We start from the raw sequence: 15,918 nt of genomic DNA on the forward strand, positions 1-15,918 counted from the left end.
AATTCAGCCTGCTTACAGCTCTAAAGTACCAATGCCTGAAAAGACAGCAACTGTTTAGTTGTCCATTGCCGTTTCAACCCCGTGCCCATGGCACAAGTAATGAGTTATTGAGCTAATTTAGTTCTATACAGAAGAAGTGATTTTCGTCCTGAAAATCAGGAAGGCTGTTTAACACAGTGTAATTGACTTCAGCTGTAAGATTCAATACACTTATCTAGGATTACAGATCAATAAAATCTGATTGTGCCGAGAGCGACAGGAATTGTAGAAACACACAGGGACTGTTTTCCCCCTTTCCCATGGACAAGCTGAGCTGAGTGTCTTCTGATCGTTATGGTTTGGGTTATGCTGCTGCTTGACCTGCACATTGTCAGGACCAGCTTGAGGTGGTACCATTTGACATAGGGAGATGAATCCAAGGGGATGAAACAATGGGTGGCTGCCCTCAGTCAATTTTACGTCAGTGACTTTCTCATTTCTGCGTACCCTGCCGGTGTTGTGCTGGGGGAATGGGAAGTAAGCTATGTCTGGTTTCATTATGATAGTGATGATAATAGGATCCATGAGGTATGTGAGATTAAAAGCCCTATAACATTGCAGGCCAAATCATTCACAGAGGAGAAAACCTGAAATCAGTTCAGTGCCTAAACATCTTTTTGTCTTGCCTCACCCAGTGTAGAAATAAATATGGTAAAACTAATATTTATTCGGTATTTCCTCTCACTGTTTGCCAAGGAAGCTGTTTTAAGCCAATTGCTGTATAGAAACATTCGCTGGCTGTTGTGCATTGGCTTTTATAACTGTGAGCTGTAAGTATGGGGAGCCTTTTTGCCCAGGTTTTCATTAATGAGTTTTTTAGCAGTCACTCTGAACAAATGGGGAAGCATTCGATTTAATTTTTTGCTTTCAGAGCTTCAGGGAAAAGTACGGACTTTTTCAGGGGGATGAGGACACTGGCACAGGTAATGAATAATTTGAGATGATGGCTGAGCAGACAGTGTGGCAAGTGTCCTTTTGACACATGTGAGGCACAAACTTTGTTATTCTTTCTTCGTAGAGAGACATCCTAAACAACAGCCCTTGATTTAAATGTGAGCTTGTGTCATTAGCAGTGCTCACCTACCACCATGCTTATTTTCTGTATTCCTTCTTCCAAATATCAACTATCCTGTTGCAAGCAGGAAAGGAAAAATGTACGTTCAGACCAAACTAACAGATAGGGCTGGTTCCAGTACACTGACTTCATAAGCAATAAAATATATAACATTGCTTGCTACAGCACGCGCTGTACTAATCATTCTCTGTGCAACTGCCTATTTTTTACATCATTTTAAACAAATGCCAGGACTACAGGGAGTAATAAGATAAAGGCAGAACAGGCAGGTTTTGTGGTACAAGTTAAAAACAAAACAAAACCTCCAGAAGTCATGAGTACTGTAAAAAGAGGCTCTTTTCACGTGGCAAAGTGAAGCTGTAATTACTGAGTGCAGAGAACATCTTTCTTACAGGAATACGCAATGAGAGTGGATTGTGTTGAATGTCTCTGAAGCTGCTGCAGTTACAGTTTAAGAGCAGAGAAAAGAGATTGCTGAGAAAATAAATCTTTTTTTCTGGTTATGGAGTTGGCTTTGCTTCTGGCCTGATGACTGCTGGTTATTGCTATCGCTTTGTCTGATAGTTGACTGGCGTGGTGACAATACCGATATTAAACTTCTGTTTTCAGGTGACATGAATCTGAAGAAGAAATTCATGTCATGCCTAAGTTTTCAATTTGAGTTGAGCTGTCAGGGAGAACTAGATAGACATTTGAAATACAGTCTTTGCTGTTTTGGTTAATGTTATGAGGTGATGAACCCTGGTTTGCTTTGTTTCCCACACCTTTTTTTTTTTCATCTTGACATTCAAAAGTTGGTGCAAAATTAACTAAAAAGCAAGTGCAGGGGACATTTCAAAATTTGTCCACTTAGCATGCATCAAACCACTAAAAGAGGTGTGTGCACTACCTGCTGGTTTGTAGTACCAGTCAGCAAGTGGTTTGTTAGTATTGGTAATGCTCTCATGAAGCCAAAGAGGATTCTTTTGCTTGCTAACTTGACAGTGCAAAGTGCTTAGTTCCCACCCAGTTTTTCTCTGCTTTGTCTGTCTTCATATTGCCACCCTTGTACCTTGGAATAATAAAGCTTCAAAGAGTTAAAGAAAGTCATAGTGAAAAGCATGTTATGTCTTAGGTCTGGCAGATAAACCGAGTGCTAACTAAGTTCAGTCGCTTCTCAAAGCTGGCCAAAATAGTGTTTCAGCTCATATTTTGGGAGAGTGGCCATCCACAAAGGAGGTAAAAGTGTTGTTCAGAAAAATACGAGAGTCCCCAGAAACATTGCAAGGTTGATGATACTCATTGGATTCTGTGCCAAGCAGAGCTAAAGCTGTATGCTTCTGGACACTATTTCTAAATCACAGTCAAGATTACATCTTGTTTAGTGTTGTCATAGGTCTGTTTCGTAAGTGTAGCTCTGCAGTAATTTCTTATTTCAAAAGAACTGTGTAAATTGCTTGTGGGAAGATTTTTTGTCATTGAAAAGCAAGACTTTCATTTATATCCAGTTCTGACATTTGAAAGAGTACAATATTTTGCAGATACAACTAAGTATTAATTTCATGTCCAGCTATCTGCCACAATTAGGGAAATAAAATCTAACATCATCTTCAGCCAGTAGATCATTTCCTTTTCCCTTTTTATGCCATTTGTTTGATCTTTTCTTCTCCTCCACAGCTTTGGCTTTTGTCTGTCTTCTTGTTTTAATATCTACCATTGTATTACTCTCAGTGCTCAGTGTTTAGATGGTCCTCTTCCATCTACTCCAAAGTATATCAATGTTCTCCTCCTATCTCCATGCATTGTTTTTAACAGTTAGCAGCTTGGTGTGTAATCCATGAGTTACTGATACAAGCTGAGAGTTGTGCCTCCAGCAGCACTGTTGATGTACTCCAGCTGCTAGTGGGTGCTCAGTCTGCAGTGCCAGGCTGGACTGCCAGACAAAATACAAAAATTGGGCATCAGCAACATGGTTTCAGTGGAGCGGTTTAGGTCTAAGAATAAAAGCTAATATAGACATGGCCATTAATTTCTCACCCATCCGGGGCGGACTTCTAATTAAGACCCATATATCCACTATTAAATGTTTCCAATGCTGTCCCCTCAATCCATAAATTATTGCTCCGTTTAACAGGGCTCTGTGTACCATCCTAGCCCAGACACCTAGGTGGTACCCAATGATCCTGATGCTCCTGCTCCGGTCACCTCCTCTTCATTTTCATGCTAATGGAGTAGCCTGCTCTTCCTGTTAAAGTCTCACACCTGTTTCTCCCATTGGTTTATTTTTTCTTTTGTTAAAATGATTTTGCAGTTCCCTGGCAGAAGACCCACAATGTGGCAGTCTAACATCATCCTTATCCTGGTAGTGGCAACCACCCTGTTTTGTGTCACCTTTTCTTCAGAAAATACCCCTAGAGGCAGTTGCAACCTCACTTGATCATTCTCTGTTTAGAAAATGTGAAAATACTTAATGAATCATTTTGGGGAGGTGTGACCTGTGGGATGCAGATGCGTGGGAGTGTTTGTTTGTTGAAAGTGTCAGAAGGGGAATCACTCCATTATGTGAGTACCAGTGTCAAAAGGCGGGAAATCAGCATGCTCCGAAGTTTCACTGAACTTGGATTTTTCTCCTATTTTTTTTTTCCTGGAAGGTATTTAATTTTGGAGAAGCTCACAAAGAGAGGAGAAAAACAGCACTTAAATTCCCAGGATTGCCTTTGGGGGATCGATCCCACAGGTGAAAGAGGGAACTCTTTTAATAATCTTTGCAACATTTAATCCCAAGAAAGTGCAATAAAATCAGTCTTCCGCTGAGAGTTGGCAGCATATTTTTTCCATAACAAGACCCATTTTTAGTTTCTTTGTACTGCAGTATGATTAAGACTGTATTGAGTTGACTGAGGAGAGTAAAATCTGGTTTTGACAGATGTTTCCTATGATCTGAAGAATACAAATACTCCTGCAAGATGACAGACGGCTTGTTTACATAAGAAATCTATTTTTTTTTAATTAAAAAAAAAGGAAAAACCCAACAAAAATACACAAACACAAAGCAACGTTCGGATCAGTCATTCTGATCAAGGCAGCGTCAATTATTAGGCTGTAAAGGGAACTGATGACTCAACTTAGGCACAGCACTGCGGCGATCTCCGAATTTCGGTTTCATAACAGATTCTTTTCAGGAATGCTTTTCATTCATGCCTGACATTTAAACATGTCTCTGGGAGTGTTTATCATTTTGTGATGGGTATGCGAGAGACGGGTGTATTCTGAGTGGTTGTGTGGAATTTGGAAGGCATTCCTGTACTTTGATGGGACACCCTGTGGGAGAAGGGTCCTTTGACCCATCGCACTGCACACCCAGACCATACCTGCACACCACCAGTGTCATTACCATGGTAAATTTATAGATAAGTTCACATCAGTAAAACCGAAAAGCTCTTTGATTCAGAAAGCAAAGTGTTTTGATGAGATCCCATGCTTAGTAATTCCAGCGAGTGCACTTGCTAAAGCGGGTGAGTCAGAAATGGAAATGCAAAGCAATTCTCTGAACAGTGGCCGGAAATTAGCTTTGAAAACTGAAACAAAGCCCAGACCGCAGTTTTATCTATTTACTTAACAATTGTAGATCTGCGAAAATCCCTTTGTCTTTGGGACACATTTTGATTCCTCTCTTGTAGCTCTGGTGCGATCTTTAGGCTGGGTGATCAACTGTGTCAGGACTATGTTCACGTGTCTTAATTTTTTGGTTTAAAAAACTGAGTTCCCTGTAAGTGGACTCATTGCCTGTGATGCTGCCTGATTCTCTCACGACTTGGAGTGGAAGTTGGTGGAAGTATTAGGCAGGATGGGATGTTGTAATATTTGAGTTAATGTAATACTGAGGAAGAAAACTAGGAGAATTGAGTGGAGTAACTCAACCGCTTATCACCCAGTGCATAGGTTATATATATATATATGTATGGCACAGTGGGCTATCTGGCTGCTCTGGCACCAAACACTCATTGTTTTGAGGCTAGCTGCTCCCCAGCTTAGCCTGGAGAGGCTGTGGTGGTCACAGCCCCTCTGTTTTTAAGGAAATAGCCCTCTGTGGGGAGAGAGCAGAAGGGGTCATGAGTGTTTTCATGTTAACAGTGGTAGTCTTGCTGCAAAAAAACTTAAAAATCAGCATATTGGGTGATAGGTAGCAGCATTCTGGTCCTCATTGCACACCTTTCCTCTCTGCTGGCATTTAAGTACCTCCTGCTCATAATTGAGAGCGAGTCTAGATGCTTTGGACTTGTCATGCAGCCTTAGACAGCATAAGAACTGCTTTCCTGGAAGCTGTAGTGTGGTCTGAGGCCCACCAGTGTAAGTCATGGTGGAGTAAGACAAAGTAATAGATGCGTTTAAGGGACTTGCAATTCCCACGGCAAGGCTGCTAAAGTAGAGCTTCTTTCAAAGAGAAGGCGGTTTGGTGATTTTCCTTAAATACTGTTTACCTAAATAAACAAATATAAATAATGCATATTCATGGCTTTGACTAGAGTAAGTAATGTTGAAATGTTTACCTCTCCTGAGGATAATTTTTAAGGGTGGGGTGCAGCAATTAATAATAAAACATTTAGATGAGATTACAGAATGTTCTGATTGGAACAGTAAACATTATGCTAGAAATAAAAGCACATAAACTGTCTTGAATAAAAAAAAAATAAATGCTATGCTGTCTGAAGTAACACACTGAATAGAAGCAGTTTGGGTGAAGGGACTGTGGCCTTGGAGCTCTTTAATATCACAGGGATGCTTCTTCATTCTAAGAAGCATAGCTGTGGAAGAAAGTCCATCATTTCCAGTCTGGAAAAAACTATACAAATATTGGCATCCACACAGATTGGTGTGGCAGAAGTAACACCTGTCAGCACTACTTTGAGGCTTGGGTCTGTTGATTCCTAAACCATGTATTTCACCTGTTTATATCAGTAGTAAACAAAACCTTCATTTGCATTGTGAACCTCCTCCCCCTCTATTTTGCACATTCCTTTGAATGAAATTCTTTACTCAGCTGAGAGTTTGAAATTTGAACTCATCCTTTCATGTCTTTTGGCTATGGTTCCTTATCTGGTTAATCAGCTCAAAGAGAGCCAGTGATGTGTTCAAAGATTTCTGTGACAGCTGCATGCCATTAGGCTGAATGATTAAAAAAACCCCATAATTGTAGTTTAGCGCAGTAAATACAGATTGGTCTTTCAGTTTAACATACGGTATCAAGCAAACTGAGCCTCTGACAAGAGACCTGCTGCTTAACCCTGTGCAGACCAAGCTGGTCTGCCCCATAGCCCCACCTGCCTCCAGCTATTTCGGATCAGCAGAGGAGTGCGATCGAGCGATATGGTGTATCTGCCCTGCTGCGCTAGGTTGGGCACGAAAAAGAAAACAGAAGATGGGCAGAAAGTAGGTAGAAGCACTGAGGTAGCCTGTAGGGCCAGTAGCCTCAAAGACCCTCATGCAAATAGGGTGGGCTCTCCTTGCTCATTGAGGTGTCTCTCTGCAAACTGCTGTTCTCTGTGAGCCATTTTCTAACATGGGCATCTGTTGGAGAAGAAGGCTTCCAGACCTCATCTAAACCAAATTGGTTCCTACTAAGGTAGCATCAGAAGTGTTGGGGCACTCACTGGTGCCTCACAAGCCCCATATGCCTCTGGCACGTGTGCCCTGGATGCCCTCTCATCTAGAAACTGAAAAGCGGCTTTTCTTTGGCTGGAAATGTGGTCTTACTATTAGATGTGGTGGAGTCTTTGCTTATGTCAGTTGCTGGTGGAAGTCCTTGGCTGTTCTCTGCAACAGAGAAAGTTGTCAAGGAACGAGCACTGATGGATGGGCTGCCTTGTTCCCAGCACAGATGGAGAGAGTTGACAAAGTCCAGTTGACTTTGGTCCTTGTGAAGCATCTTCACAGCTGCTTCTGGCTGATAAATTTCCTCAACCACATTGTGTTTCTCACTGCAGTGATTAAACCTTTTCCCTGAAGCATCTGCCTGCTCTGCAGGATCTGTGAGTGGTGTCTGTAGCCCAGAAGACGAAGGTGCTAATGGTGGCATAATGGTGGTCTATCTCTCCTGTAGTAGAGGGGTGTGGTTTTATAAGCATGGTGCATTTTCCCCATTGAAAGAATCTTTCCGGATTCACCTCAGAAAAACTTCTGTGGAGCAGACAGATCCACCTTCATCTTCACCTTTCTTTTTTTCACAAGGGTTTCTGGAAGTTTCACCTGCATGCCTTTATGGCCAAGCCAGCAGGAGCAAGGCAGCCGGAGCCTCAGCGGTGTCTTGCAGGTTGAGAACATGTTGCACACATGGAGTGCACAGAACAGTAAACCTGATATCAGATCACAACTAATTATCTGTGTATAAAAATTCCCCTGCTTGCCGTTTTGCCGTTAGAGGCTCACTGGTAAGATTTATGACTCTGGCTAAAATGAAGTACCATTTCCTTTTTCTCAGCATTACTGTGCGTGGCCTCTCTGGCTTTTCTTGTTAAACAGACTAGAGTTCACCCAAAACAGAATGTATTTTTGAAGCTCTTTCCCACCAACATTCTGCCTCTTTTTATATTTCTAGCAACCACTGAAGAATACCCACAAAACATTTTCAGGTCTTTTGACTTTCCCCTGCTTGGGGCGAGGGTGAAGACAGAGACACTAAGAGGCAGCTCCTTCATGGGAGGTGCAGTGTTTGCCCACTCTCAGCCCCACCACAGCTTGTGCAGACTCACAGTAGCTGCATACATCCATCAGCATGGGCTCCCTCTTCATAGTTGGATGTGCAACTGTTGCATCCAGGATTTACATGAGCTAAAGGATAATTTCCTCACTTCATGCTATAACTTGGGGGACCAGCGGTACAGCTTGGAGAAAAGTTGTATTTCTCCTGCCCTCATGTTGCACATATATGTCCTTGTTTCGCAGGCTGATGAAAATGAGACCAGTGACTGAACTTTCTGAACTGCATGGCTGACTTCACCCTGAATCACCTGAAAATTAGTTTGTGTGATGTTGTAAGACAGTAGGGGTTTTTTTCTGAGTACAGAGTTAAAAAGGGAGCAATGTTGAGCTTCTGCCATCTCTCCCAATTGCAGTTAGACATAGTTATTTTTGTATTAAAGCTTGGAGGAAAACCGGTAGAAATGCCACATAAACCTTCCCAAAATAAACATTTGTGTTAATACTTAAATATTGTTCATCTTTCACATCATTTACTTATCTGTTTCCCACATGCTGAACCTTATGGGAAGTTTTTGTGGTTGACTGTGGCCTGTTCTTTCATTCTGTATGTTAACTGTTTTCGCAATTTGCATTTTTTAAAAGCAGTCGGCAGTAAAAGTCTGACTGTGATAATCATTCAACACAGGAACGTCCTTTCAGCATGGCAGGGCAGGGATGTGTTGTCATGGTTCACATGACAGGAGTCTTGGAGAATAAACCCAGTGAGCTGCATCATTCTGTGCTGCCCTGGGAAGCATCCTTACCTGAGAGACCCAGCGCTGGCTATTCCAGTATCATCTTCTGAGATGCCAGGCTCAGGGACAGCAGTTTCATCCTTGTCACTGAACCATCTCATTTTCTCCTGTTTGCATGTGTGTTAACCAAGTTCTCCAGCCTTTAAGGAGAAATAAGCCAGATATCTGAATTTTCATCAGATCGGACACAAAGTATTAGGCTGTGACTTTTGCTGTCTGTTGGTTTTACTACATGGGGTATAAATACTCATATCATGTGATAATGTTGTTGTTGGGGAGGTGGTCTTTCTCACAGCATATATTATCTTTCCTTTCACACCTAGCCATTCTTTCATGAGTCATACCCCCAAGATAAAATGTTTTCAGTGGTAACTTTAAGTCAAGTATATTCCAATGAGAAAGTAATTCAGGTTTTACATAAAAAGATTTACAAGTTCCCATGGTGATACTCTTGAACTACAGACGTATGGCTCTCCTAGCCCATCCTGGCTGATGTGTCACGGAGCTAACTGCAACCAGAGAAGGAGGAGTGGAAAATTCCCCCTATGCACATCCTCCAGCTCCTCTGAAGGTTTTCTGTTTAAGTCTAGTTGGTTTGGTTTAGAGTAGCTCAGGAAAACCCAGGTTGCAGACCCCTGAGCACTTCCCTGGCTGGCACAGGGCTGCAGCAGCCTGCAGCCAGCCAGTGATGGTTGTCTTGATGCTTCTCCTGATGACTTCAGTCATGGTTTCTAGCCAGACTGGTTCCTCACATTGTTTTGCCGTTATCTGAGGGAACAACTCAATCTCATCTTCTCTGACTGTGTCAGCACAGCTCACCCAGATAGGGACCACTGCAGAGCTGGTCCTCGCAGTCCTGGGATGGATACCTCCCTGTTTCTGGTCCATACATCCTTGGTTGTGCTGGTTTTCTGCATCCCACCTCTGGACACCAGGGAAAAAGCTGCTGTCCCCTCCCAACTCCTGATTTTGCCTGCCCCTGGGTAAATGGTGCATGTGGGCACAAGCAGGAGTGATGGATGAGCATGTTCCTTCCCTTTGGAATAACCAAGCTGGTTATTATGAGGAAATTAAATGCACTGAGGGTGAAGCAGACCATGTATCTTTTCTGATATAGGTATCGATATCATCTTGGGTTTAATTTACAGATTTCAGGGAGTGATCACACACTAGATGTCAGAAGCACTGCAAATGCCTTCTCAGCCTCAGGCGACCCTTCAAGCAGTTGTAAGTTACAAGTGTTCCAATGAAGCTATTTCACATAGAAAGAAATATTCTTCAGCTTCACTCAAAAACTCACGAAATGTAAAGAAAACATGTTTGGTAATCTGTGATGGTATTGCATGTAACAAACCGGGATCCTTGACTTCACTGGTACTGGTTTCTGCGCACATTTGTTTATGAAAGATCATTGCACTCCACCAAGTGCGGCACTGCTTCAGAAAATACTAGCTCTTTTTGCACACCTGTGCTCACTTCTTATTGCTCACAGGTGTGCAGCCTTCCTTAAATTATTTCTTCTCCTGTCCACATCTGAGAGAAGCTCACCAACTTCTCTTGTTGTATGGGTTCACTTTACTTAGCCCTAATTTTACCCGCCTGTAGTGAACATTGGGATAAACACTGTATATTTGTTGCATTTGTGTATCTGTTGGTCACCTCTGTCATTGCCCACCCAGCTTCTCCAGTTTTCTTGGGCAGGACTACATGAATTCCTGTGTCTGAAACATCTTTCGTGATAACCAGAGTAATACCCAGGCACATTCATTGTGCTCTTCTCACCTTTCTTGGTTTGTTCATTGAAAACTGAAGAGCTTACCAGTTTTCCTCCTCTCAAGCATTAAAGCCCTATTAAAAACAAACCCTCTCTTTGAAATGTTCTCTCCATATGACAGAAATCCAAACTCTAAGATGTTTTATTGCTTTTTCAACTTCATGCATTCTTCTGCCAGTTTGAGTGTCTGATGTGTCTTCCTTTACGTTTGCATTCCTTAATGCTAATTTCAGCTGCCAAGCAATGCTGGAAGCCATCAGAAAGGAGGAAAGGTTCAAAAATGTGCAAGAGGTTGTTAAACAATATAAGTTTAAAAAGACCAGAAAAATTTATAGTATCCAGTTTGAAGTATTGTTACTTTTCTAGATTTCTCTGCATAGTGTTAAGGCAGATGCTTATTTTTAAAATAAATATGAGTTTTTCTTACAACCTCCAAGACTCCAGGAGCTGGGTCTTCGGGTTGACATAGAACAATGATTTTGTGGCCTCTCATGATCCTGTAACTGATGGCCCACATGTGCAGGTCTGTGCTGAGCGCTGAGACCTTGATGTGAGCAAACCTTGAAGCAGAGAGTGCATCTTCTCCCCTGCCTAAGATCTGGCTCTTCCCAATGCTGTAAACCTGGCCGATCAGCATGTTAAACTGCTGAAACTCCTCTTCAGTAGATGCACCATTGGCTCTTCATTTCATATAAGCTCAATTTTCATATATTGCTATAAGTTTGCAGCTGTAACAGCAGTTTTGCCTTTAATAATTTGCCTGTTTCAGAAAGTCCTTTATTGAATGGAAAGCATGAAGAACCCCTCGTGTTGAGCGTAGGCGGGGGTTAGGTTTCATTCTACCCTAAGCTGACCCCTGGGCAGAGAGATTCCTGCTTTAGTCTTTTAGATCATGTGTAAAACCTGATGCTGGCTGGATCATCACACATAGGGCAAGAATATCTGGGGAACATGGGGCGAGATATGGAGTGAGACATTTGCAGAAGGGAATGAAATGCTTGGGATGCAGCCTCATGCTTTCTACAGCAGTGAACATCAATCAGCCCTTCTCAGAAAAGCTTCAGTGGTGCTGAAAGTCTTCTCTTCCCCCCCCTTTTTTTTTTTTTTCTGTTTTCCTGTTCCCCAGTTCTGTTTATTCTCTTTTCCTTCTGATATGCTGGGGCAAGTGCAATTTTAGCTCAGAAAACTAACTTGTCCTTGAAAACACAGAGCCTTCCCTGGTTTCATTCCTTTGGCCATTGAGTAAGCAACAGTTATTTTTGTTCTACTAGTGATTTATGACTGAACAGAGTTTATATTTTTAGTTTTATAGGCAATTTAGGTAATGTGTATTTGTGACCATAAATATTTGGCACTCTTCTGACAATGAACATTATACCCAATTGGAGAAAACTATATGAACTGAAGAGACATAAGCATTATGTTCCTAGCATAGCCTCATGAGTCTTTTCAAGTACCCAATTAGGTTTTCCTTAAAGATAGCAATATTTTGAGCATCTGTTGGTAAATCATCTAGGAGGGTGCCATCCAGAAGAAGTAACCTACTTTTCATGAGTGAACCAATTCTCTGCAAAGCTTGGAGTAGATGCTGTAGGATCAATGCTCAGAAAATATTGAACTTTTTTACCACGAACAGCATAGAAAAAACAACAACCAAATCTCTCTCATTTGCACTGTTTTTTATTATTTTTTTTTACTTTTTTATGGAGTCATAAATAAGCATTAGTCATAAATAGACAGAGTAGACATCTCTTGAGAAACCAGAACTTTTACTGAAGAGTTCATTTTGCAAATTTTGGAAAAATAATAGTAGTTTTTTAAAAAAAAATCTAAACTTTTGGGGTTTATCCCCCTTCATCTAGCTTTAGTTTGTGGTAATTCTGCAGACACAGCCTTTGCAGTGATCCTGGTAAGATAGATACATGCCACTGCTTGTTCTGCTGCTGTCCCCTTCAGTTCAAAAGAAAACCGTCTTCCTTTCCACTCCCATTTGCCAACTTCACTCAAGTAAATAGTACTTAAGTATTCAAATGTTTTTTACCAGGAAAACAGTAAAGTGTTGGGCACTGGCAACTTGAAAACCCCTGTAGCTTAAAAATAATTACTTCTCCTTCCACAAGTATTTCCTCCCCAACTACTTCAGAGTGTGACCGCTTCCTTCATAGATGGGGGAAGCATTTTCCGGAGTCTGGGATTGGGATTGTGTGTTGTGTGGGATCTGGGCGGTGCAGTGATGCTAGGACTCGGGTGCTGGGGGGTTCACCCCCCCTTTCCAGACCCCTGGCCCCAGCCCTGCTCTTACCAGCTCTCCCCATCCTTGAGTGCCTCCCCTCCAGGGACTGAGCCTGAGCCCCTGGCACGGCTGTGGCAGCACAGTGAATTTGCTGTGGGCAGATGAACGCTTTATTCTCTCTCCAGTTTTCTTTTGACATGGCATGACAGGTAGCTTTGCTTTAGGGTGGCTGGAGGAATATGACACACATTGCATTAACCCAGGGATACCAAACTGTGCTGATGGTGTTTCTTCTCTGAAACTCCCCAGAAAAAGCAGAAACAAAGTAACAAATTTCATATTTGATAAAATCAAAGCTTTGACAAAAGCCAGTATTAATTATTTTTTAAAGCTGGCTTGATAATTTTGCTGGTTTTGTTAGAACACCTTTCTGGTGTGATGTGCAGTTTCATAGACCACAGGGAGGTTTAGGTTGAGCTTTAAAGCTTATCTGTTTCTAATCCCCCTGCCACGGGCAGGGACACCTTCCTCTAGACCAGGTTGCTCAAAGCCCCATCCAGCCTGGCCTTGAACACTTCAGGGACGGAGCATCCACAACTTCTCTGGGCAACCTGTTCCACTGCTTCACTACCCTCACAGTGAAGAAGTCCTTAGTATGTATGCATAAGTATGCACATACCTATGGTATGATCTGGTAGAATAATCACAGAAGTATTAGTTTATCTGTTCTGCAGTTCTTCTCAGGGGCCTCATATGTCTGGGCACTATATGAATGCAAGGAAAACAGTCTTTGTTGCAAAGTATCTACAGCTTAAAGGTTGGAGGAGGTATGTAATGGGCATAATCTAATTGTCATGTTTGACATAAAGACCTTCTGTGTTTAAAAAAAAAAGGGCATCACAACTTTTCTAGAATTAAAAGGAAAAAACAAAGAGGGGTTTATGAAGATTCAGTGCTTGATTTTTTTAACGCCTGACTTTATTTTATTTTAGGTTGTTACAACTGAGTTGCCAGAACATTGGCCTACAGAACTTTGGAGGGTCACTTAATGGATTGCTGCAGCCTCTTAATTTCTCCATTGATCCTCTTCCCTGCATCGTGAGAACATTTTAGCCAGCACAGAACCTAGAAAAGTTACATGTAAGTCATGATTCCAGTTCCTTTCTATTTAAAGAAAAAAATGAAAGAAAAAAGAGAAGAAAAGGTCGTGGGGAGTCAAGGTGGAGGCAGTAAATATCACACTTGATAAAAACACTGTAAAAGCTGTAATTCAACTGCAAACATTAGGTGGTGAATAAATTGCTATTGGAGTAGTTACCTGTCTTTTTAATGTAGATAGTGATTGTCATTTTGAAGGCTTTTCTAAGTGTTCTGCTACAACAGTAAACCACAGTAGTTCTTAAAATAGCTCTCTTTACCCCATTGCTCTAACTACACTTTGTTTTTCTCTGCAACTGGCTAAGTGTGTGTAGACCTACCTTGGTGTGCTGTTCCAAAGCTGCACGTGCTCCACATGAGATTGGAGGCCATCATTTGCCCAGCAGGACTGCAGGCATCCCTGTATTTCTGCCATAATAAAATCCTTATCCTTTTCCTTTGGGGTTCCCAGAATACTTCCCTCAGAGGAGCCCTGATGTTGCTTCCTCTTTCAACCTCAAAAGGCTTTGTAAGCATCAATAGCACCTTCATTGCCACCTTCAGCAACTTCCAGGTGGAATTAGGTGCTCCATCTAATTCCATTTGTAGGAAGGTGGATAGAGCTGTGCACAGATCTTCGAGGGACAGAGGAGACTGAGGGGACTGCAGACTCCTTCCTGTCTTCTCAGTCTGGGTTGTAGTTCCCAGTACATGTTGTGCTTTGATTTTTCTCTCTGGATGGGGAGGGACTGTGGTGCTGTGTGCATATTTCATTCCCCATCCCATAATGGCTAAGTCCTCCTCTTAAACCTTGCATAGCATCAGCCTGGCATGGAATTGGTGGGCTATTCTAGAGGAGAGAAATTGGTTTGACCCTTTGTAATTTGTCAAAAGTTCTAACCCTGTGTTCTGAGGTGGAAGAAGCTTCTGGACCATTATAAGGATGGCATGGATGTGGTGGTCTGTGCTGTCTGGAGGGTGGTGTAACCCAGAGCTGCCAAGTTCAGAACAAGACTTGAGCACAACTTAATTTCATTGATTTTTAAAACAAAAACAAATCTCCTTGTGGTTAAGAGGTTTTTATCTTTGAGATGGTGGTGTAGAACAGCTTGGCAAAAGGAGATAATACAGAATTATGATTCATTGTGGCACAATGGCCCTTGTTTGTTCACTGCAGTAACAAATTCATACAATGCAGTTTAATCAGAACAGGGCAGTGAAGCTGACCACAGCACTCCTTGCTGGTCAGTTTTTCTTGAATGCTTAGTAACACCACTTTTAATCTTAGGAACTGATTTGTAATACTACTTCTAAAAACCTGTGAGTGTTTTGAAACTGAAGCATTTACATTAGAAGTGTACCTTCATTTGAGGTGCTTTATTGCTTATGGGACAATAAAAGATTTATTTAAAACAAGAAAAGCCTTTTGCAAAAGGAGGATAGTGTTTTAAAGAGAAGGAAAATTTTTTTCTGGTATGATGAGCAAAAATAATGGTGAAGAAGTAGGCAGTGGAGAAAGTCTGGGTAGTAATCCACTGTCAAAGAGGCCTTACAAGGTGTGGGTTTGATTTTGTTTTCCAAAAAAGGGAGAGTGTTGCCATTTCCTTATGGGCTTGGCAATATATGGTGCAGTTATTAATCAAATCCCCAATAGCAGGAATCATCTGACTACAGGAAGATTTTGGTTCTGTCTTGAAATTTGTTTTTAGTGCTTGTCTTAAGGGAAGAAAACTTGAAAATATGAGTTGTAACAGCTAGGCAGGCAGAAATAACTTGTTGTTCATTAGTCCTCCTTAGCACTGTTCCCATGAGGTTTGGAAGCCTTATTCACAATTTTTTGCGGACTTTTGAAAAGCTTATCATTAGGCATCTTGTAAATTCACTATTAAAAACACTTCCAGAGAAACAAACTTTCAAAATATCATCCTTGTTAGGGACTTGAAAAAGCAGCCAGAAATTGAGTAGACATAAATGGGGAAAAAAACCCTCTCTCTCATTCCAAGAGGTGCATAGGAAGTTTTGTCTTGCTTCTTATTCTGCTACAAATAATCAGATGTCTCCATTTCCGGCAGTAAAATTGGGTCTGATGACTGAATGAACTTGAAAACCAGTGTAAGGATATAGGAGCCATCATCAAATATGTGCTTTCCTTACCTTTTTTTCCTTTGGGTTTATTTTTTTTCTTTCT

The 15,918-nt window shown here is 41.6% G+C and overlaps 1 protein-coding gene across 8 annotated transcripts in view; it reads left to right on the plus strand.

Moving 5' to 3' along the window:
- BACH2 (BTB domain and CNC homolog 2) overlaps window positions 1–15,918 on the plus strand; it is a 193,347-nt gene that overhangs the window by 93,545 nt on the left and 83,884 nt on the right. For all 8 annotated transcript variants that reach the window (XM_064649961.1, XM_064649959.1, XM_064649962.1 and 5 more), the window contains one exon: window positions 13,586–13,733. The gene's annotated coding sequence lies outside the window, so the exon portion shown is untranslated. The remainder of the gene's footprint in view (window positions 1–13,585; window positions 13,734–15,918) is intronic.

The sequence above is a fragment of the Pseudopipra pipra genome, chromosome 3 (assembly GCF_036250125.1).
Source record: "Pseudopipra pipra isolate bDixPip1 chromosome 3, bDixPip1.hap1, whole genome shotgun sequence".
Lineage (NCBI taxonomy): Eukaryota > Metazoa > Chordata > Aves > Passeriformes > Pipridae > Pseudopipra > Pseudopipra pipra.